General features: G+C 40.6%; 1 long non-coding RNA gene across 2 annotated transcripts in view; it reads left to right on the forward strand.

Moving 5' to 3' along the window:
- The first annotated feature begins 13,577 nt into the window (after window positions 1-13,577).
- Window positions 13,578-25,117, forward strand: part of LOC147251851 (uncharacterized) — a 112,012-nt gene continuing 100,472 nt past the window's right edge. The window contains exons 1-2 of one of the 2 annotated variants that reach the window (XR_015118701.1): window positions 13,578-13,818; window positions 18,439-18,931. This is a non-coding gene — a long non-coding RNA (uncharacterized LOC147251851). Of the gene's footprint in view, window positions 13,819-18,438; window positions 18,932-25,117 lie in introns of those variants that run through there. The other variant, XR_015118700.1, reaches the window with a different exon arrangement.

A 25,117-nucleotide genomic window follows, 5' to 3' on the forward strand; every position in this document is an offset into this window, starting at 1 on the left:
AGAAGACAAATCTGTCTCAACTCTGAAAATTTAACCATGACGGGACAACATCCTGCGAAAATATATTTGTGAACGTCTTAAATTATTTTGCGTTTCACCTCTGAATGACCTGAAACATTCCTGAAAAAATCGAAACTTCCTCTGTCCTGTCTGTTTCTCAATATCCAGGATGTCAGTTCGGTGTTCTACCCTGAGTGGGAAGGTCCTTGCTTTAACATGGTGTTTTGAAAAATATAGTACAGAGAACAACTTCTGTTATAGAATATTCAACTTTACCAAAATTGCTATTTTCATGCCCAATAACCTGTCCAGGTGTTTCATGATTGTATAACCGTGTGTGAGAGGAGAAAGAGATATAATACAGCAGTAGTTGTACGCTATATTCGCTCAAATCCAATTGTTAGTGAAGTACTGGGCAAAGAGCAGACTCGGAGGGTACGGGATGATGCCTTGGAGCGTTTTTGAATGTTAGGATAGTGTTGCTGTTATTAATCTTTGGTCTCCATTTGCTTCCAGCATCAAGTTTGTGGCTGACGGTTTCAGAGACCTGGATTCACCAAGAACTCATGCAGGGGGGGCAAACCTCTGCGTGAATTCAAGAAATCTATTGGTGAGTGATTGATTAAAAAAAAAAAAAAAAAGATACGTTTTGGGTGAAGTATCGCTTTAATTTAGTGTGTTTAGCCAGATGAGGAGATTTTACTCAAACATTGATCAAAGTTGGCGTGGTACTGACACCCAGCCGACTGTCTTGAAACTTTAAGTCATAAAGTTGCCTTGCAGTTGGATTAAGCACCCTCTTTTTTTTTTTTTTTTTTGTGCCTCAATTTGTATGTTTTTGTCTGTCACTGAGCATTTGCAAATGTAGGACTAAGCCAAGTCAGAATCCCCACAATGAAAACCGTCTTAGTTCCACTTCTCAGCAGACTGAACTTTCATAAACTCGGCTGCTCTGTCTCTCTGGACAAATACCTTTTAACACAGGATTTAACACAAGCACTGCCTGAGAATAATAGAAATCATTTAAAATGGAGCCGTGCAGCAGCATGAACACTTTTTAAAGCTTTTTTCCAAACTTTATTTGACTCAAATGCAAAGTTCTGTCATTACATTTCTATTAAAAGGCCCAGCACACTGTGTCGCGCACTGCAGAGTAATGTCACGGTTGCTACTGCTCTCCCTTAAAATATGGCACTAAAGTCAGGAGAAATACAGCGACATTCCTCAGCGATTACAAATATCAGATGAAATTTTTGTTCATCTGTCTGGTTTCAAAGTGACTTCACCATCACCCAGAGAGAAGAATTGTTGCCAGAGTGTGTAGCTGAGACAGAGGCACATCTCCAAAGGTCATTTTTCTACCTCCTGATTTTTCTGTCGGAAAAATGCCATTTCACGTTGTTGTGTTCTGCAGATATGTGACTTGAGAAAAATAGTCCCAGTACTTACTTCAGTGAAAGAATCTGTCATAATCTGTCCTCTAGATTACTTCTCCAATGAGCGCGAATAGACTCGGGACTGCTGCTTGGCTCCGAAGAGGGCGGGGCGGTGGCAACACCCATGTGACCCAGATAGAGGAGGGCCATTTCGTTCCTGGCGTGGAGGCATTAGAGAAGTGGACACGGCATCTGCACTCACTTCGGTCCAATGGGATGTTGCTCAGTGGAGTATGAAACTCAAAATGCTCAGATTCCAGTTATAAAGGAAACACGGCCGAGCCCTCCAACTTCCAGTTTCCCCCTCAGTTAACTTGCTCGGGGATACAGCAAGAATGTACGACTGCTGACTTCGCCTTGACCGTGTGGCATGGCGAGGCTTTCCTCTATCACCTGTAGTCCCAGGATCCCAGGGATTTATTCACTGCTGTGCCCGAGTTCAATTTAATATTGAGAACTAATTTCATTCAGCTGGCAAAATTTTGATATCATCGTGTCCTCTTTTTCTACAACGTCTTCTCATCTTTGCCATGAAACGATTCTATCAGGAAAGCAGTTGTGCTGTATGTCATCATCTGTTCTGCCGCAACAGACATGAGAGTGTAAAAAATGAGTGGCAACCGGTGGAAAAACAAACATTTCTGTAATTAATCACAGAGGAGGTCCATTTTTTGTTGTTGTTGTTTTTTTTTTTTTCCAGAAGGCAACACATCTATTTCAGTTTACTGCACATTGCCAGAGTGACACTGGCTCCCATGCGGCCAACATTAGCCCGTGGAGGCTTGTCGTGCCCATCAGATGTGCACAGGAACAGAACCCCATCAGCTGCGTCTACACCTGCTGAATAGTCAACAGGCAGCTGCTGAGGGTAAACGGGCTTGAACTGCCATCTTGTTCTTGACTCTTACGAATGTTCGACTAAAGTTCTTCTTGGTAAGTCTCGCCACCTGCTACTTTGGCAGCACCTGGCTTTTATTTCAAACAACACCCAGGCTAAGCAAGATTCACTGGGAGGTTAAAAAAAACTGCATGAACTGCTGGCTTGGTGACTTTGCCTCAAAATGAGGTTTCAAACTACTTCACCGAAAAATTATATTTTTTTTACTCGTTGTTTTGTTTGAGCAAAGTGTTCCACCATCAGCTGGCGTCCGCCTCCATGATCGGACCAATGTACGATGACATCGCTACAGCGCTCATGCATTTAAACACGGGTATGTCGACCAAAATGTGGGGTTAAGGAATGTTAATTCTCATAAAAATCTGAAATATGGCTCATAACTCCGGAGGCTAATTCATTGTTAAGGATACATTACATAGATTTAAGAGTGTCGGGTGGGTGTGTGGGCTCAGGGTCAGAGCGTTTTGTGTACTGCATCTCTGGCTTGCTAAGACACGTAAATGAGTGGGGAACAAATCAATGCTATACTTATTTAATATGGCAATTTCCCATTTAAGACGTTTTGATATGTATGACTTGTTGAATAATATATAAGTCTCTAATGAACTCATGTTTGAAATGAGAAATGGTATTTAGAATATGGTGGAAGTGGTTTATTAATAAAAATGAAATATTATACTGAACATGCTCGTATCTGAGCGGAGTAGTCACTGAGGACCTGTTTTTGTGGGCGTAAAGTGAAAAAAATCGATGTATTTTGAGGCCACAGGCTATAACTTGTTCCCTCAGTTTAGTTCTTTGAGGTCCCAGGATGCTGGACAAGTGGTTCCCTCAAATTAATGAATCTGTGGCCACAAGATATAGCTTCAAAAATTCAAACAGCCTAACTGATTGAAAAAAGCCATATCTTGTGGCCTCATATTAGCTAAATCGAAGGTACAAAGTTGCTCATAGCCTGACAGTAACTTTAAAAAAATCTCTCAATGCCCACAAATGTTGTTTTTTTTCTCACTTTTACGAGTTGTTTCCGTTAACTAGCATCATTTCAAGATGTTGCTTGACCGAGCAGGATAAATGTCGACTCTCTGAAGTCCCTCGCTTGCTGCTATTCAGGATTTTTATTTCGTTTCATGTCGTTCCTGATCCAAACTGCCGTGATGGAGACCATAAAATATCCGGCGACCGTTCACTGAATTTTATGCAGTGTTTGGTAAACCCAATCCATAAAGGAGTCAAACATGGAGGTATATAGTCAGTGGAAGCCTCATGAGTAACCGCTGACAGTTGCTGGAGAGCAGAAGGGCCATGCAGCCAAGTGAAGCCTTGATAATGTGGGCTTGGAAAGCTTCTTGATTTATACAGAGGGCTAGATGGCCCAAATGTATCCTCCTGCAATATTTATTAGCCATGCACACCATCACTATGCATTGCGGTGGATAATGCAAGGCTGTCACATACTAATGGAGGATGGCAGTGTGATTATTTGCATCATTTCCATAAGATCATAATTTTGCACATTCTGTACATTTAAGATTAAAGCGTCTAAGGAGCAGCGTGTCCTGGGGGATGTTTGCTTCTGCTGTGCTGGCAGCAGCTAGCAGACAGCTCCTGCATTAAAATAGACTTATGTATATTGATGTCTTGTCAAAGTATAGTTACGTTCACCAGCACATCAGCTTGTCTTCCTCTGAATGCTGGTTGCTCAGCTAGAACAGACCACACACTGTGCAGCCAGAATAATACATTTGTGCACTTGCCCGACAGAAGCATTTCCATTTATTTTCTTAGCTGTTCATCTATGTTCAAAATAGAGAAATTACTGCATTATAGACAATAGTGCAACTTAAGCACTTTTAACAGACCAAAAAAAACCCCCCAAAAAACCAGGTGCTTTGAATTAAAGGCAACCCACAGACAAGCTTTGCTTGGTTTCAAACATAAGCAGATAAATGCGGCAACACTTGTTGATAATTGTTTCCTAACTTTATCTGCTATGCAACTTAACTCCTCCCCCTTCTTTATGGTTATTTTTGCGTTTTTCTTTGGTTGATTGGAGACTCATTGCAACAGCTGGTGGCTTCTCGACTTCTCCGGACGCATCTCTTATTTCTTCAGCTGGGTTTTAGTGCATTTTTTATGTGTGGAAATAAAAAATATCATACACATCACGTACACCAGAATCTTACTGGCTGAGTGCGTTTACACATGGAGTGAATTTAACTGAGGTTCCCCAACGGCTCTCTGAAACATGCACAAGGTACTACACAGCTAAAACAAGGACAACTGGCTGGACACAGTTGAACAAACGTTATATATCACAAAACATCCTCCTAAGCACGCATGTCACCAGAGGGCTGATGGGCAAACCAGCTGGAGGAGTGGGGAGAATTTTATAGAAGCTTTGCTGATGATAAAACAATTTCTAATGATGTTCCCCTCTGACAGAGGAGATCATAGAAGTACATGAAGTGATTGTACTCATTGATATTCCATCGTGTGTATTTGTTGGACTGTTGACGTAACAGATCTGCAGGGTTTAGCAATGATGCCCATAGGAAAGTACAATTTTTATCAATGACAACCACTCTCTCCCAAACGGGGACTGTGCTCAGTCCTGAAGATCAGGTTGGTGAGTGCATCCAGTAGAGGGCACTGTGGGTGTTTATTGAGGCCAGTGTTGTCCTCCCGCGTGTGTGTGTGTGTGTGTGTGTGTGTGTGTGTGTGTGTGTGTGTGTGTGTGTGTGTGTGTGTGTGTGTGTGTGACCCCCGGTGATTACAGTGTTTGAGCAAAGCTGTGTTGTATTTGGTTGGCTTTGTGGCACTCAGTAAATAATCTGCAGGGTAGCAATGGAGGCTTTTTTCTTTGACTCACATCTTTCCTTTGCACTTGTAATGACAGCAAAAACCTACAAAATTAAAATACAGCACATTTCCTATTCAACAAACCTTCTCTGCAGATTTGAAGGTTGGGATCCCTCTGTGAGATTCAGATTCACACATAAGCCTGAAAGGAAGTGTTTGCTTAGTCTTTGGCTTAGTTGAGAAGAGCACACAAAGTCTTAAACTGAGGTTTTGATTTAGGCGCGTGAACTGCATTTTCTGAAAATATGAAATGATATGCAACACACAAATATTATGGGAGTACAAAAATCACAAACGTGTTTTTTTTTTTTTTCATATTTCAAACACTTGCAAATGATGTGAAGCAGGTTGGTTTCAGCTCATGTTCCGCTTCTGCCACGCCGTCTTTATAATGCTGCATGAGTGAGAATGCAGCAGAGTTACATTAATGGATCCTTTGTGTAATCTCTGATTTTCCCCTCTCTTTTATCCACCCTGTTTCTACCCTCTAGTGCTCGCTCTTCTTCTATCGCACATGAATGCACAAGCTTATTTTTACCTCCACCAAGGAGGTTTTCACCTGTGTCTGTAGGTTTGTTTGTCTGTCTGTCAGCAGGATTATACGCAAAAAATATCACACCGAATTCCATGAAGCCTGGTGGCGGGTGCAGCACGGGCCAAGGAGGAACCCATTAAATTTGGATGTGGGCCTGGTTTGCATGGTGGAAAAACACATTTATTTCCTCATTGGCCTTGACGGAGCTCTACAGAGTGTCCTTCTCAGACTTGTTACTGGTCCCCTCCGGTCTCCTTCTGTCTTTTCATGTACTCTCGAAATTAAAAGCTCATACCAATTCTCATTGATGGGAACCTTTGAGCATCATCTGTTATGCTCCTGGTTTTATGACTGACTCTTACAAAGCACAGCCCAGTCCACTGATTTGGACTCACATGATGCGGATGCTATTAGAAACAACAACAACAACAAAGCTATGAGTCATAAATAAACAAAGTAATATGAAATAGAAGAGGCAGTAAAATTAGATAAAAAATGGTGTGTAGGTGGGTTGTTTTTGGTACCGCTGAGTCACATGACATTGAAGCTATGGGGGGGGGGGGGGGGGGAATACATTTTACACAAAAATAGAAATATTCCAATAAGATATAAGAGGCAAAAAAGATTGTTTAAATATGTTTTACTTGTCCAGTTTGGACTCCCTGGATCACAGGATTTGGAAGATATGAAATAAATATTATTTTTGCAAGAGATTATTCATAAAATATGAGAGGCAGTAAAATAAAAAGAATTATGTCTTATTTTTTTCAGTTTAACAATATTAACTGGCTTTTCTGATGCACTGTGCAATCATAGATGTATATTTATTTCTTAAATATCCAAGTGGCTCATGCATGAAGAAATACAATTATCTTTCTCGAAGCTAATTGAGTCTTGTAATTACCAATATTCCTAAAACTGGTATTTTCTCTTTATCTTGGTTCTTTGATAGCATTATTATCACACTCTTAAAAGCGCATCAGTGCACATGAAGCTATTGTCACCACATTTAAAGCCAATAAAAAGAAACTTTCACAGAGAGCTGACTACATTTGTAGAGTACACTGTTTGTGATCAAACCCTATCAGCAATCACACGACTCCCTCTTTTACTTGAACAAAAATTGTAATAAATCCCACTCCAATGCAGCGTTGCAGTTGAGGGTTGATGGCGACCGACATTGGAAGTGTCAAACATAATTTCACAAGACCAAAGAGCCTTTGGGAGCCTCCTTGTCTCTTCAAGACCCACCGTGAATTCATTGACTGAGCTGCAGGCAAACGCGGGGATGACACACTAACCGATATATCAGTTGAGTGTAATTGCAGCACCCACCATGGGCCTCGTCGCAGCCAGGTGGTGCAGCTCAGGAAGTGGAGGGGCCCTTCGCTAATCACAAGGTGTGATCCTCCAGCTCCCCACTGAGCTCCTTAACTGAGCCCCCGGTTGGCACCGTGCACGGCACCCGCAGCCATCGTTGTACGTGGGTGGTGAATGAAGCACTTTGAGTCGCTCAAAGGATGAGAAAGCGCAACATAAACGATGCTCACTTTCATGCTTTTGGTTTCATTAAGTGTCAATAATCAATTAAGATAGAATTTTATATTTTCAACCTTGTCTCCAGCTTTAATGTAACCTTGAGACAAATGAATGGAGCAGAATGAAAAAACAGGTTGTCTACTCCTCTGCTGCTCTCTACAAGTGAAGCCCTCCCCAGTATTCTGATGGTTTTTTTTTTTTTTACTTTATACTAAAAACTGATAATATTCCAATTATGTTCTTTACATGGCTAAGGAAAATGTATATTCCACAAATAATCCTGTTTATGTTCAGACTGACTAAACTGAGGGTGGAACTGAAGTTTGCTGGCGTTTCCCTCCAGTCCAGTTAAACACACGCCAGTTATAACTTCTGCTGATGTGAGTTCATGAAAGCAAATAAAGTTATATTAAGTTTCTTCCACACTTGGTTTACTCACAGACTTTAAAGGATTTTTTTTGAAGTTTGTTGAGACTTGTATAGCTTGTTAGCAATCTACACGGCAGCACTAAACTAGTGTAGTAAAGAATCTGGCCCAGGCAAGAGGCTACGTGCTACAAGATGGTCACTATCGCCCGACAATATCAGCACTGCACACGTTTTAATCAGAAAATGATAAATTCAGAAAAAGGTTAAATTTCAAAATTCCAACCGGAACGTTTTTCTTTCAATTTAAATGGTAGAATATTAGCGCGCATTCAAGCACACTCATTGCGTAGAAAGGTTTTTTATCAAACCCATAAAGATGTTTCATATCTGCATTTTCACACACACCCTTTGAACATTCCCCAGCCTGTCTTTTCAATCTCTTCAGTGGGACTGAGAACACTCTGCCAAGAACAGAAATTCACTTAGTACTTCGCTAAATGCTGCAAGCACTTGAGGCATTGATTTGTGTGTTCATGTGTATTTGTGTGTGCATTAATGTTGAATTTGTTTGCGGTTCTATTACGAAACCAATGTAGTATAAGCAGAGAAGGTGAAAGGGTGGCACTCAGGAATCCTCAGGGAGCCATTACTGGCTTCGCTGATGCAGGAAATAGATTCAATGTAGAAAATAATACCCTTGAATAATTAATTAGATGAGTTTAAATCAACACAGAACCCACTGACTGCACAATGGGGAGCAGGTAAAAATTGCGTGTTCTTTAAATATGCGGCTGGATTCTTGTGAACATATTCAATAATAAGCTGAGGTGATGTGGTCAAATTTAACGACGCGCCTTTAAACTTTACTGTTCAAGTTCCCGCTGCACTTTGTTTCACAGCGTGGGGCATTAAGCAGGATTAGATCTGTGCGTGTAAAAAAAAAAAAAAAAAAAAAAAAGTGAGCAGAGTTAAATTTCTGATCATGAGAAACAAGCGGAATAAAAATGGGATTGTAACCTTGAACAGATGTGTTTACAGATGTGTCTCCGCTCTGAGGGTCACCATTTTTAAATAGATCCTTTTTATAAGAGCGTCTTATATTTCTTATTGATTGTTGGAAGGGTTAATTTGCAACATGTAAAGAAATAGAAACAGAATACTACTGTACCAGTTAACATGCCCTAAAAACACTGTAACACCCTTTAACCCTGTTGCATTAATCACAAGTTAAATCTATATTTCATCTTTTTTCCATCCCATTATCATCGTATGAACATGTATTCTTATATACACACACAAACATTGATTCCCTACTGTTTTTAGACACACATAGATATTGAATATATGAAATATATCTGTTTATTTCTAATATCAACGTCCACGCACCCTCATATATAAACACATGCAGACGATCTCATCGACACATGGATTTAGTATATAACCCTACGGTGATCGTCAATACCCTTTTACTCCCTGCACTTACCAGCCGCTGATGTTGTTTTATGTATATTTTTAGATTTTTACAACCCAGATCAATAAAGGCAATGCGGACATACAGTATAAGTCTTTGCTAGCGGGAACAAAGAGACATGAAGGCTGTCATTGACTTTCAAGGTGAAGGTCGTTCCCCTTTTGAGTTGTTGCCGCTGTTTTACCTCCTCAGCTCTTTATACGTTTCTCTGGAGAGGAAAATGAAAAAATGATCAGGCAAACATGGAGGAAGTGGACGACCGGACAAAAACGATTGCATTATCTGTCTGATATCATTGTGAGATATCAAACAGAGAGTAAAGGATGATGATGAGTATATCAGTGAGAGAGAGACAGAGGAAGAGAGAGAGCGGGAGAGAGAGAGAGAGAGAGAGACAGAGAGAGAGACAGAGAGAGAGAGGGAGAAAGCGTCAGGTTACGTCCCGAGGCCGTCACATCCACTCACCTACAAAAGTGATTTATAGGAAACACAACTGATATTGAATCACAATAAAATATGTTATCAAATGAAATACAACAGACATAAATGTTCAGTCTATCCACTGTATGCTATTCCTTTAGTTTTTACTAGCTGGCAGCCAGTTGGTCAGTTCTTTACTTGCACACCGTATAGTTTGTTGCCTCATCGTTACCATGGATTTGACTTATTTTTCTATTTCCATCGTTTATGTTTTAATTGGATCTTTTACACACGCAGTGATTTGTATTTATCAGTCTTGTCTTTCCCAGTAAAGAACGCCGCAATGTCATTAACGCATTCCAACATCCTTTTTTCCTTCCTAAATGCCTCCAACTGCTTCTCTCAAGGATGCACATACTATAGATAGATATAGTATGTCTGGTTGAACCTTGCAAGGGGGCACCGCTATTCTTCTAATCCATCATGTCATTACTTGGAAATATCAATTAGCTGGGTGTTATAATTCTCTGAAACTAATTATATAGAAATAACATGGTTTTTCGGTGTATTTGGAGTGATAAGAGGTAAAAACCCTTCCTGGCTGCTGCCGCCGCCGCAGCGGCTGCTGCTTCCAGCTCAGAGTCGTTTTGGAGAAACTCTAAATGAGCGAGATTAAAAAATCAATATCTCTGTTTAATGAACATCCATTGTTGCCATGTGATTTTAATACTTGCACAATGCAGCAGTAATAAACAAACTAAGAAGATTACAGATGACCATTTTCTCAGCATGGTCTAACAGACCAGGCTTCTGGTGGCTTGACGTTATTGGGTAAATTATGTAATGGAATGTAAAAATGAAGCAGCACATCCGTTATTTTTGCCCAGATACACTTGGATTAACTTGCTTCAGATAACAAAATTAATCACGTTGGTGAATCAGCCGATATCAGTAATAGCATGGAAATGATGTGGCAGTCAATCACGTGAAATGATTTATCACACAGGCTTTTAAAAGTCCGTGAAAACTTACTAGTTTTGCCAATGAGAAAGTCTAATTAACACGTCGTCTGGATGTTGGAGGGGCTGTAGTACTGTTAGGAGAGAGAGTAAAACAGGATTTTTGTAACACACATTTTCACAAACCTTCTCTGAATGCAGTGGAGGTCCAAGGCAAGTGATAAAAATGCCGTCTCCTTAAAATGTGTCCTTAAATGAACAAATGTTTCCACGCGCATCAAAAGAATATACATGATAGACAGATAACGTTTCATTTACACACGATCGGAGCAACATGTCCACGCGTGCTTCCAAGTGTCTCTGCACTGGAAAAGATTGGATCTGCCAGATAAGGGTGGTCGCCACACAGTTGTTCCGTCAAAGCTACCGGATGGATCATGCAATTTCTGTATGATATCTTATGAAACGTAAAGCACACCTGGTAGTGCGTAGTTCTAAGAATGAACACAACAACAGTTCTAAGAAAACAACAACAGTTCAAGGTGGTTGTTAGGGTCTTTGTCGGGGAGAGATCGAGGTTTGGGTTAAAATATAAACAAAAAAGTGAATAAAAACAAATGTTACAAACTCTTCACTGCAAACTCTTACAAATGCACTGCACACTGATGGCATCTCGCTCCTCGCTGCTGATTGCTCAGGTTACATATGAATTATAGTGTATTATTTTACGTAGGAACCAGTCCCAGATGTGAATGGGAACAGGCTGGTTGGATAGCAATGATGAAAGGGAGAAAAACATGTACTTTGGCTCAGGCAACACTCAAAACCTGCAGCCTGAAGTCCACCTGAGCCCCCCGACTCAGCGCATCAACAACACCGCCACGCCTCTGCAACTCACCTCAGTGTCTAGATTGTTAGTTTCAGCAGATTAGGAGCTGAATGTTTAGCTTTAAAATAAAGTTAAAAGCTTTGCGCCTCGTTTTCAAAATGTTCTTACGTACAACTTTGTTTGCACACATAAGCCCTCAGTTTAGTCTTCCAGCCAGGAAGCAAACCCGATGTTTTCAACTCCCTGCTCCTGACTTCTAACGTGCATAATAAACCCGTTTGTGTTTGCGGTCATCAGGGGCTTAATGCCCTGCTGCCAGAAATCAGCAGACAACAACATATATAGCAATGCTGGCAGTGCCATTAGTAAACCTCAACCAATTAGGAAAAATTGATTGTCGACTCGTGCTGTACTGTGACAGATATTTGTCTTGGACCCCGCAGTGCAGTTCTTTACATTAAAAAAAATTAAAAAATGGTGACTCGCCTAACTAGCTATCCATCAGAGGAAAAAAAAGGTAGATGGAAACACACAGAGTAAGACCGACAGAGCTAAACCAGACACACCTTTCGCCTCCTAAAGTTTGAACGGACAAAGTTGGACGACTCAAGTGATTCACCGTCCATCACAAATATTACGTCTTCTACCAGCGAGTCGAAGTCGGAACTCAGGATGAAAAAGAGGTTTCAGGTCATGCTCATAAAACATGCGCAAGCGCTTCCTGACACCCTTGATTGTCTCAATGTTCTAAGCAGATACAGGGTCAGTATGTCTCCTCCAGCTCAGCAGGTAGACAATACACACGTTCAATTAGTGACGGGCGACAAGCAAGTGGGCCTGGGGTCAGACGGGGTCATGCATGCGTAGGAGAGGATATCATAGGTTCAGGCAGGTCGAGTCAAAAAGTGACAGTGTTCAAGTAAATTATAACTTCTCCTCTCTCTATCAGGCTCCCTCAAACACACACACACACACACACACACACACACACTGGCTATCAATAATCTGCTTTACCCAATTGTATATCTTCCACACTTTGCCCCGCGCTGGACAATAAATTATCAAGCCCATTGAAATAGACCGAAATGCATTTTGATCAGAATGATGAGGAGAATGCTGACTGATCAGGGAAAAGTTTAAAAAAGGTGGCGTGCAGAGTGTTAATTACAGTAAAATGATAAATCTGGGAAATTTCCTTGCCTAATGGTGGCAGAGCGAGAGTCTGTATGCATCATATTTGTTACATATTTGCCTTTCGATTTAACTGATTCATCTGTTTGGATTTATTACTGGGACTGGAGCACGGAGTCACATCCATAGTGTGTTCATGGTATCATGGACAGGTTTCCAGCTCATACCAGAGACTAGAGACTACAGTTCACCCGAGTTATTGATTATTCACAGAATTAAATCACTCAATCATTCGAAGGTGAAATGGTGAGAGTCAAACATAAAAATGCCTTGAACGCGTGATTGTGTATCGCATTCAATTTCTGATAAAACAGAGTCAGATGAGTGTTTTCCTGTTAACACCACACACACACTATAGGGGACAACAACCAAAACACTATCACAACAATAAGCACTACAATATGCTACCTAGGGCTGAGATGTTGAATGCTGCTGGATTAAAAACACAGGTGGTACCAGGGGGTTGTTTATTTATATTTTAATATTCCATCCATTTTCTACTACTTATCCTGTTGGGGGTCATGGGGGGGGGGGGGGGGTTGGAGCCCATCCAACCTTCGGACAATGAGAGGCAGGGTTCACCCTGGACAGGTCGCCAGTCCATCACAGGACCAGCACATAGAGACAGACAACCATTCACTCTCACAGTCACACCTACGGTCAATTTAGAGTATCAATCAGCCTCGTCCCCTCTTGATGTCTTTGGACTGTGGGAGGAAGCTGGAGTACCAGAGAGAACCCACACAGGAACAGGGAGAACATGGAGACTCCACACAGAAAGATCCTGTGCTCCAGCCGGGGCTCAAACCCAGAACCTTCTTGCTGTGAGGCCACAGTGCTGACCACTGCTATTACAATGTTCAAATTCTATCATTTTATTAGCTTGTCAGTCCCATAGCCGACATCAAATGAAAATATTAATAAAGAAACAAATAGTCTTTATAATAATAATAATTAAAAAAACAAAACAACAACCCAAGAACCAACTCATGCAGGTGATAGAATTTAGCCAATGACGTATTTAACCTTTGACCCTACGTACACGCCCCCTTCAGCTGGCGCGTGAGTTTTTAATAGTTTAGCACCGGCAACAGGAGTTCGGTGTGCGGCGGATGGTTTCAGGTTCCGTGAAAGTGCCGCGGAGAGGAGGTCAAGCTGGACCGACCTGGGCTGTTCTTAATGGTTGGCGGAAATTCCGAGACACCGGTCACCGGAACCAGAAACCTGGAACTACCGGCAACCGGGCCGTGGACCTTCGCCACCAACCGGGCTACCGGACGGGTCGTCGGTGTTCTGGAGGCACCAGCGGGTGAGTGGCTGTCTCATGTCCGGCTGTGTGTTGATTTGATGCATGCGGTGTTTGAGTCTAACTCTGAGTTGTTGCGCTGATTTCAATCTGTTGCTGATTTATATGTTGAACATGATGTGGAATCATTGTTGATTTATTAGCGAAGGTGCTGGTAACTGGCAGTTGGTTGAACTTATCTGAGGCTGGTGTGTGTGTGTGTGTGTGTGTGTGTGTGTGTGTGTGTGTGTGTGTAAAATGAATTGGAATGCTAGCTGCATGTGTGTGGGCCCTGCTGCTGTCTTGAGTGTGCAGTTTCTCTCTTTTTTTTAAAAAAAATTATTCAGAGGTGCGTATGTAGACAAGCTTGTTCACGGACTGTATTAAACTATTAATTGTTCATTTACTTTGTGTGTGTGTGTGTGTGTGTGTGTGTGTGTGTGTTGATTAAGGTGTTTTTGTAAGGCAGCAAATTACCATCACCGAGAAGATGAACACCCCCAAAAGCACCTGCAAATGAAAAAAGAATAATAATTAAAAAAAAAATAATCTGGCGCCACCACTGAATATAAATGTTTTTATCAAGCTGAAAACAAAAGGTTTCATTATATCTCTGTATTATTAACGCTTGGAGCAGTTAGAAGGCGAACTGGGCTTTATTGATGTAGTCGTTTTCCAGTGTCATGGCCAAGTGGTTGAGCTCTGGTCAGGTTGTGGGCAGAAACTCCAGGTTAGGTGTTAGCTGTACGTTAGCTGCTGCGCTAGCTCGACTAATCGGGGACGAAATGTTTGTTGCAGGGTGTCAGGTTGAGAGTTGTCGCATTAATGTTGATGCCCCATATTGATTCATTCATGGGTTAATTTCGAACATGTAAAAAAAAAAAAAAAAAAAATCCATCCACGGTCCCTTTAAAATCTTCATTTACATGTAAGAAAAGGAGCAACAAGTGTAAACTAATCCTAACCCCTGATTCACCGATCACTTATTATCAATAATTTTCTATAGTAATCGATAACTAATAAGCAACATTATAACGATGATTAACAATCAGTACTTTATATAACCATTGTATATGATTTTTAACCAGTTATTCATCTTCATTGAATATATCTAATAGGCTACATATTCAGTAGACTTTTACTCTACAAATAAATACTAATATTCTGTACTCATGCTCCCATGTACATTCGTACACATGAACCTGTGTAAACAGTAATATGTAGTTGCATATAAACCCTGGAGACTGCCCATCCCTGCACTGGGGTAAATCTTAGTTTTTCAGAGTTTATCCTGGTTTTAAACTGGATGAGGTTTGGACATTGTTCCTGTCCTACGTTGAGTCTTCTCAATAGTTTTACTCCACAGATTGATCTTGAAAACATTTTCATTATGTTAGGAAATTTTTTTATTCTTTAAAATTGAATTTCCCTTTTATTATACCCCCCCCCCCCATCATAAAACCTGGTTGCAAATGATTTCTACCTTTGTACATGAACTGTGCTTTTTGTAATACCATAATGTCACAGAATGTGATTAATGCCCTGGTTCACCACTTGTCTCTCGCCTTTAATGGCTCAGTTATTGAGTTCCGCAGCGTCTAAAGACGTGTGTCGGGTTCTTTACCCTGCTGGTAGTTCATGCCAACATACAGCAGCTTTGAGTCACCTCCCGGTTCTTCGCTAGCAGATGGAACTGACATTGAGAGACCTCAACAGAGTACAAAGTCAGTGGAGAGCGAAATAACTGTTCTTCCCTCCAGTGTGGGCGGACCTTAATTGCACTGTACTCCATTTAGACGTTTTTGACATTACTATCATTACTATCCTGGCTTTTTTTTTTTTTTTCCAGCCGGAGGTAGGTAACCGTATTTGGATGAGATGGTGGCGCTGGCTGATGTAAAGACATGGACTGGAAATGTCAACTTTGACGACAGTCAATTATGCAGGAGTTAATTTAAAAAATATGGTTTCTGAATGCCAGGTAGTTCAACAGCTGCTAACAAACCTGCACCTCTTACATTTAGCCAAAGACGTGTCTCACTGGACATAACGCTCAACCCAATGTCCTCTGTAGTCAGACTCAATGGAAGCACAGCAAATCACTTTGGAACCCAGAGAGCAGCAGTAGCTGGAGGAGGGATGTCTGCCTACACCAAAATGTGGCATGCGACATGTAAACGTGCTTATTTCTGATATCCTAACATTGATGCGCTCTCTGGGCCTGCCTCAAGTGGTCACCTGAAGAACTGCAGTTTTTGGCACACAGAGTTGGCTTCACTTTTCAGGGGCAGAGGTTGCCGCTTGTTTTGGCTCGGCTGGAGAAAATGCTTTAATTCTCTGAGAAGTCTAGTGCAGTGTATCGTATAATGACCGCGTCTGGAGATTGGAGAGGGAATGTCTGTCTTGTCATACCTTTATTCTCCTACAACAACACAAACACACACGCATATGAAACACACTCCGTTTTTTATGTACACAATTAAGCTGTCATTTTTACTATCCTAGTTTTCAGAGAAAACGGTTACACCACCAATTTGTGTTTGTTGCTTTGCTGTCAAGATAAAACTTTATTTAAAACCCTCTGAGATTTATTGTTAGGTTGACACAAAAATTAAACTTGATTGTCCATCACTGAACTTTTTTTTTTCTTCTTTCCTCTATTAAGACGGGGGACGGGGTGGGGGGGGACGGACAAAATGCATTACAAAGTCTTTTCTCAGTCAGACAAAAGAGAGATTTTAATGGAAGCTTTCATTAACTTCCATTTTGCATAAACCTTGAATTTCTTTATAATGGGCTACATTGATTTGAACTTGGCTTCTTGTTTGTGTGATAGATGAAAAAGCTTTTGCTGATGCATCTTAACAGAAATTGTGTTCCTTCCTGCTTCACTCAATGTTCCTTGTAAACCCGATGTTCCTTATGAAGGCTTAGATTATTATTATTATTATTATTATTATTGTTATTATTTTATTATTATGAACAGCTCAGCAACACATTTTGATGGTTTGGCATGGAACTGACCCAGTGTCCCCCCCCTGCACTATTTCCACTCTAATCCACAGGAAAGAAAATTGCAGCTATTTCCCCCAAAAGACCTCTCTCCTCTCCTCTCCCTCTCTCTCTCTCTCTCGCACTCTTTCTTTTTCCCTCACTCTCTCTTTCGCTCTCCACATATTGGTGCATGTCATCAACTCTTGAGGATCCTCTCTTCGTCCATCACAGTGTTAGTGGTGATCCTTTCAACTCCATCGTATCATTGAACTCAATGGAAAGGTGGAGCAAGAGAAAACTTTCCTTACATACTGTGATGTAAATCCTCTTAGAAAGTCTGCTAGAACATCTGGAAAATACCTGCTGAGTCAGTGTTTGACGTTCATGTAGGATGTGAGCAGGGAAAGTTACCTCAATGGGACCAAAAGCAGAGTTTTCATGCTGTGGCCAGTTTGAGTGGAAAAGGCTGTGTGAGACATGGTGAGGTCTTGTCCCTTTAAGAAGGACCACTGCACGGCTGAAGACTTCCAGTCTGTGAGTAATTTTCTCGCTTGCCTTTGAACTTAATCCTTTCAGCAGAAGTTTGGGCCTAAAGGCGCTCACAGTTGTATTGGATATGTGAATAAACCAAGAAATATGCATATAAACCAGTGTATTGAAGAATCAAAGAGTTCCCCTCTGAGTTTTTTTTTCCACCTGGTTTAGAATGTGATTGGTTTCATTGGAGATGGACAATGGAGTTACATACATAGCTCTTTGTTCCAGTCTGGAGGATGTGCAAATCGACTCATTTTTTTGGGGAAAGATCACTTGGAACTATTTTATCTGTGATGACAGGAACAGGACATCAAAGCAAATAACTGTATTGGAGTAGTGCTGCTCCTCTAAGAGTGTGTGTGGCTGCTGGTCTAAACCCTGAGTACTTGCCACATTGGATGAAATGCATTCTTATGAGTGTTTTAAGGTTATTCTTGTGTGTCAGAGTTTCTTTCGCTCAAAGTGAGATTTTTCTGAGTGTCATTGACTGCTTTGAGTAAAAGAAATGTTGAAAGGCCAGACGTACAAAGCATATTGTGCTTGGAGGTGTGTGTGTGTGTGCGTGTGTGTGTGCATGCGAGTTTGATGTTATTTAGTGTGCAAACACTTTATAGAGGGTCAGACAGCTGCAGTGGGATTTAACACCAAGACCTTGTTGTTCTGAGTCAACATGCGTGTCTGATGAGTTATGCATATTACAACTAAGAGGCAGCGTCACACCAGTCAGACACCTCAGAGTTCAAAAAGTGAAATCTTATCCCAGATCACGCTGATGTGTGTGTATTCTATTTTTAAATTCTGTCAACTGAAGAAATTTAAAAGATGCATGCGCAGAAACATTTCATCCGTGATGGCAGTCAGTGAAAGTTATAGTTGAACTCCTGGAACCATTTTTTTTTTAATCAAAGAGCTGATTGGCATGCATGGTTTTGGATTGCACCAGCAGTCAAGTTAGACCTTATTTCTGTTTCATTTGGTGCCGCTTTCATATTTCCTTTGCATTGAATCGTGAGTTTGATGGACTGGAGAATGACCCCATGCAGGTTGGTGTCGAGGTGAAAATGATCAAAACTTTTCAGTGTCCAACAAAACACATTTGTTACTTTGTCACAGGTTGTGGCCTGCATACATGATAAGCGAGCGTTCTGCATACATGGTAAGCCAGAAAACCACCACTGGTTTTATGGATTGTCAGTAAAGGAGAAGACCAGCCTCAGCAGCATTGTCAAAGTCTGCTCCAAGATCTTTGGATTCCAGCTGACAGACCTGAGCTCCCTCAGGAAACCACGGGTGGTCCCGGAAGTTCGACAGGTCATGAGTCACTCGGACTAAGTTTTGAGTCCAGAATTTTGTTGAATTCCCTCGGGACAGCAAAGAGGCCAAGCATTGTAAAGTGAGAACCATTACATGTATTTATGCATTTATTATTTATTTATCGTATTTCTATTCTTGAGTGATGGTCCCTGCTGTGTCCATGCATGGCGACCTGTGTGCTCGCTGCCTTGCTCTCGTCCCAAGTGCTGATCCTATGCACTGACTGGCGTCTCTGTGCTCGACTGATTTTTGTTGTTCTGTCTTTGTTTTTTATGGGACTGCTGAACTGCAACTGAATTGCCTCAGAGGGATAAATAAAGTTGTTTGAATTGAATACAGATGCAATCAGGATTCACAATCAGTGTATTGGAATTAATATTTTATCCTTCTGTCCAAAAGGTTTGATTCTTTTACACGTTGATTCAAAGGAGCTGACACTGTCGAGTCGAGCCACCCACCACTGTTAAAGATTATGCTTGTAAGACCAGAGGCTGAAACTCAAGCCACACTTACTTTAAATTTTTAATGGCATATCACATTACAGCAGGATATTATCTTATAACAGGCTAACAAACTTTGTTATTCTGTGGTAACAAGATGACTGCATAAAAAAAAAACCTCGCGAGTATTGCCTGTCTCAGCTTCAACAACCTAACACACAGTCTGAAAACTGCTTCCTATTATTAAGTCTCAGTTTCTTTGGTGAAATAATGCGCAATTTTTGTAAATGGTATTACTTCCATTATGTACATCGACATCCAACCGCTGCCGATCACTTCCTGTCTCATGGTCACACCTATGTGATCTAGTTTGCCGTTGGTTTTATGCTGTCGGGTACTTGAGCTTCGGCTGCTGTAATCAAACTCTGAACATGAGGTAAATCTTCAAAAATTACAACAATTAGTCTGGTGTGCAACCTCATAAATGTGTCCATTTGGAATTGCACCATGCCAGAGCTTCAACCTATTTTTAATCATTCCTCTCTGCTGATAATTATATTCTAGTGGGTTGATTAAGCTTTTTAAAACAATCTATCATTTGTGATTTGTAATTGTTGTTAAATGGGTAACTACAAGTTGTAATGCAACTATGCCCTTCTCATTCATTTGGATATTACCCCTAGTTGTAATATTTTTCCCCTCACAGTGGTGAGGTTATGGTCTTGCAAATGTATTCAATATGCATGCTGCTCATTGAACTTTTTGTCTCGTTTTGACAAATATGAGCCCTTTGCGTGCCATGTTGGCTCCTTGGCACAAGCCCTCGGTGGATTATTCGGTGATATTTAAAATCTCTTTCTATTTGATTAGAGATCCAGGAGCATCAAGGCAGATTAACTCTGCCCCAAAGGTGTAAATAACCCCACCAATCTCTTCACATCTATGGCAGCAACTCACAAGGCGTTAAGTTGCGAAGACTTTATCGACAGCTCTTGTGTTTGGGGGTTTAATTAAAACTCAGTAGTGGCAGTGTCACTGCACCAAGTCATCTTACAGGCAAAAAAAAAGTGGAAAAAATTAAAGCTTTTATCATCTTTTCTATCGCAAACTTGTTAATATCTGTTGAATTACAATATTAGCAAATCTTACTGATGGCAGCCATATCTTGAATAAACAGCTCTGCCAGTCTTACCAGAGTCTCCCCAGATATAACATTTAATTACAAACTCTGCAACCTGGAACCAAATGCAGCAGATGTTCAGCTTTCTCATGCACGTGCTGAGCTATCATCCTCTCCTCTCCATGTGAGCTATAAAGCAAAACTGGAAATTATTGGTTTGCCCTCAGATTCACATTTATCTGTGGCCCAGGGGGGAGCAACAGCATGATTCTGGACACACTTTACTTCTTCCTTGTGCTCCGTGAAAGTGTAATTGACCTCTGGGTTGTAATGTAAATTGCCATGATGCAGAAAAAAATACTCAACAGATGATCTTAAATAACTTTAATACAGTCATAATGTGTGAAGTATATTGCATTTTCGCTCCAGTATGATTTGATATGAGCCAAGACGCTACATTTATTTTATCATATTCAGCAACTGTAGCTACAGCTCCCATGTCTGCAGCTGATTCACCAACGTGGACATGATTCACCTCACTAAGTCCTGCCCTGCATATTACTGACCAAGAATACTGAAAGTTCGCTAACCTGAAATAATTAACAATAGAAGTACTGAGCGAGTTTCTTTTGTGAGATTTATTCACTGAATCGCGGTCCTCAAATATTCTTTAACTCTGATTTCAAAATTGAACCCCAAAAGAATTATTGGCTACATTTAAGTACATATGCTGCACATCTTGTGAATGTTGATATCCTATCAGGTGGGCATGGCTGTACAAATTGCAGTTCTACCGAGCAAAAACAACCAATATGAAAATATAGATTATTGTAACTGTAATGTAATGCATTTCCTGGTATCCCAACTGTTTGTTGTTGTTGTTGTTGTTGTTGTTGTTTTTTATTCAGGAAACATCCGTGTCGGTTTTTACCCACAGGTAAACACAAATGTAATGAATGCATTTAAGACATTGTCATGCACAGTAGGCATCGACATCTCCTGCTCAACTAGTATCCATGGCAACTCTAATTTTGCAGGTGGGGCCAGATCACCGGTGGTAATTGTTTCAAACCTATGCATAGTTTTCCAAATTGACCTTTATCAAAACCTTGAGCCATATTAATCTTGTGTTTAGTCTCCATTTAGGCAGTGTTGTGACCTTGTGGAGTCGTATTGATTCATGAAGCTGTTTGCAGGGACGCACCACACACAAGAGATCTTAAAATATGACTGAATGGCGCCATTTCAGCCTGTATGTCAGGGTGGATAAATCTTATCAACAATATCAAAAATGTGACTGTGGAATTGATGAGGTGATTAGGAATGTGTGTAATGAGATTTCACATGTAAACCACCATTTCTAGTCATGTACTGTATATTTTGATTAAAAAAAAAAGAAAGAATGTTTTTAGCTTTACTTGTGAATGTAAGCCTTCACAATGTTAGCCTTATAGCATAATTGCCTAAGTCATATCTTAAGGATTTTGAAAAAAGCAAACAAAAACATTTTCACACTTTTAGGTTAGTCAGTTAGATGAGTTAGGCAGATATTCCATTTTGGCAAAAATATGACCACGGCAATTACGCTATGAGGCCAGTGACGTGAAGAACAAAATGTCACATGTGTAAGTTAACTTTTGAGTTAATTTGACATATTCTAAAAACATATTTAGGTTATGTAACTGTAAACAAGTGTATTTTCTGATACTTAATATTCCTTTGTCCACTATCTTTTAAAATGAATTAAGGGCAGATTTTGCAAGCAGCAGGGTGGTGCAGTGGTCAGCACTGTTGCCTCACAGCAAGAAGGTTCCGGGTTTGAGCCCCGGCTCAGGCACGGGGTCTTTCTGTGTGGAGTCTGCATGTTCTCCCTGTTCCTGTGTGGGTTCTCTCTGGTACTCCAGCTTCCTCCCACAGTCCAAAGACATCAAGAGGGGACGAGGCTGATTGATACTCTAAATTGACTGTAGGTGTGAATGGTTGTCTGTCTATATGTGCTGTGTGTGACCTGTGATGGACTGGCGACCTGTCCAGGGTGAACCCTGCCTGTCCCCGAAAGCAGCTGGGATAGGCTCCAACCCCCCCCCCCCCCCCCCCCGCAACCCTTAACAGAAGAAGTAGTAGAAAATGGACGGATTGCTTTATTTTTATGCCTCAGCTGGACCTGGTGGGTTTATACTGTCAGGATATCCAAATTTGACATAAATGTCCAGTGGGATTAGATGATGATCTAAAGATTTTTGTGGTAAAAGGTCAATTATGTACCATCACCATCACTCAAATGAACATAACACCTTGGGAACACCTCCTGGGGATTTCTTAAATAAAAAAAAAAAAGTCCACCGGGATTCAAAGATGACCTGCAGAGATTTTGGTGATCAAAGGCAACTGTGACAGGACACGTGATGTGACATAAATGCTGCATTTCTAGTTAAAATAGTGCGAAATCTGTGGCTCCAGTATAATGAAAAATGGCACAGGCCACTAAGGAGCAAACACAAATCACGATGCCTCCCTAAACCTACCAACACCTTCATCACAGAGTTGTCACATCATAAAACCTATTTATGTGTTTGCTGATTTTTAACCGTTTTGGAAGGCAGAGACAAATTATGTTGTCCTGCTGATCTGTGCTGATAGGAACATCAGGTCTGAAAATGCATCTGGGTGTCACTCTGCATCGACCAATGTTGTATTATTGTTGTTAAGGCCATTTGTGTGTCAGACAAGCTGATTTTCTTTCTCAGGGGTTTGCAGATTATTTTCCATTTATTGTACATAAAAATCTTGATAATCCGTTTTACTTTCTCTTTTTCTTTTTTCTTTTTTTTTTGGCCTGGTGTGTATGACCACTACAATCCACTGTCTAATGTCCTGAAATATGTGGAAATCACTTTTTCATCTCATCCATTATGGATGATTAGCATTCATCTACTCTAATCATCCAACACTTAACTTCCCAATTGGCCTGCAACTATAACATTTAATTGCCTAACGTGAATCACTGTTTTACATTACACAGCTCAGTGGATGTTAATTTTATACTTATTTCTTGCATGTCCTCAAAAGCACAAACCAGATCATCCAACATCCGTTGCTCTTTTCTGTGTGTAATTATACCACGAGCCTTTGACAACACATTAGTCTCTATGTCAGTCCCACCAGCACCATCGGGGTGAGTGGCCCTACTTCATTTGCCTGTCTGTAGCTGTGACCCCAAAGCTGTTTGCTAACCAGAGGAATCGAGAAAATGTTTTCTTAGATGAAATGACAGGCTAATAGCATTTAATGATCTGTTCTGGAATGATGTCGTCCTCCTCAGCGTTTTTTTTTTTTGCAGAGCAAGGCTCTCTTACATAGCCCCTCTACAACCCCAGACGGTGAGACAACTGTATTTTGCTGCTTTGCGCGTGTGTGTTTGTGTGTATTTCCGTTTTAGTGTCCGATCATAGAACCAAGCGAGCAAAAGTAATGAGGATGGTGCACGAGAAGCTTAAGCGAAACTGAAAATCCAGCAGGAAGGCTGAGGTAGTTATTAATCAGATGAAAACCAAACCCCTAAATACCTGTAACATTCAAATAATGACAGTCCGGTCACTTGAATAGTAATGGGGTGCTTTGAGAGACTCATCATCATAAACCTTTATCATGATATAACTGATCTATGGATAGATTAAGAGAAGTTGATCGCCTAGAGTTCTGCTGAAGCCACCATTTTTTCTGTCTGGCACTCAAAGTCTGCCTCTGTTGTGAAATAAGGCCTTCATTTTAGTTTCTGTCACTGCATGTTTTGGCCACAATTTAAGAAAATTTGTGCCTAAATGAGTTACAGAGTTGTAGGAATGAGATATCTACGTATGTTATAGCCTCAAGTTAACGAAAAAGGTCTGTATGAGGAAACCAAACGGAGGGAGACCGATACGCGTTGGCACAGGGATGCGGTGAGCAACTCTGAGCTGCTCTACAACGAACCCGTTATTTAGTTCATAATTTAGTATCCTGAGGTCGGCAAATTTTTGTCGCCGAAGCTTTCAGAATATTTTCAAGATCTTTCTCAATTATAATGTCTGGATGCGGGTGCTAATAACTAATACAAGGTTACAATGAAACAGAATTGCACTCATCATTTCCATTTACACCTGAGCTTTGCGGTGTCTGAATTTAGGCCTGGCAGCATGCTAAGCTCACACCATCCAACACTTTTCTTGTTCTTTTACATAAAAATGTTCTGAACAATAGTTCATCAGCTAGAGTACCTGACCTTGAAAAGGTTTGTTGTTGTTTTTTTTTCTCAAATTGGTTCACACCGGGCAGCTGAAGCCCGGATCTGCAGGCCTCTAGGTTTAACATCTTACGTTGGCTGTAAAACAATATTTTGAACCGTAAATTGTGTTTATATTGAATCTAAAGAGCGAGAGCACAAGGCCATGTTCGGTGCCCTGAAAATCCATGTTGAACTGACACGCAAATGTTGAATTTACTGCTTGTTTATTAATTTCAATCACTTTGTATGGATTCTGCAGTCTGCATCTGTTTGTGCACTTAGTACGTGAGGCTATAAAACAAAGCAAATTTATTTATAGAGCACATTTTCCTGCACATGGCAACAAAAAGCTCTTTGCAGCTGTTACACAGAAGGGGGAAAAAAAAAACAAGAAAACAGAAAAAATATAATAAAAAAATATAATAATCTAAAAAAGTGTGTCATTTTAGTTCTGGAGAGCTGTAACTTGTCAAGGAAAAAAGGCTGTACGTCATTAGGAATTCTGGCCTGACAGTATTAGGCAGGACAAAGGTAGTAGAAGGGTCATATGAACATTTGTATTACTCTTAATTTTATCCGAATTTCTTTTCCAAAACAGTCAAAAAAAATTCTTTGCTTTGCTAGGAAAAATTCTTCATTCTTATCTGTATAGAA

This window comes from Aulostomus chinensis, chromosome 12 (genome assembly GCF_037954235.1).
Source record: "Aulostomus chinensis isolate RoL2024-O1b breed Wild chromosome 12, RoL_Achi_v1.0, whole genome shotgun sequence".
Lineage (NCBI taxonomy): Eukaryota > Metazoa > Chordata > Actinopteri > Syngnathiformes > Aulostomidae > Aulostomus > Aulostomus chinensis.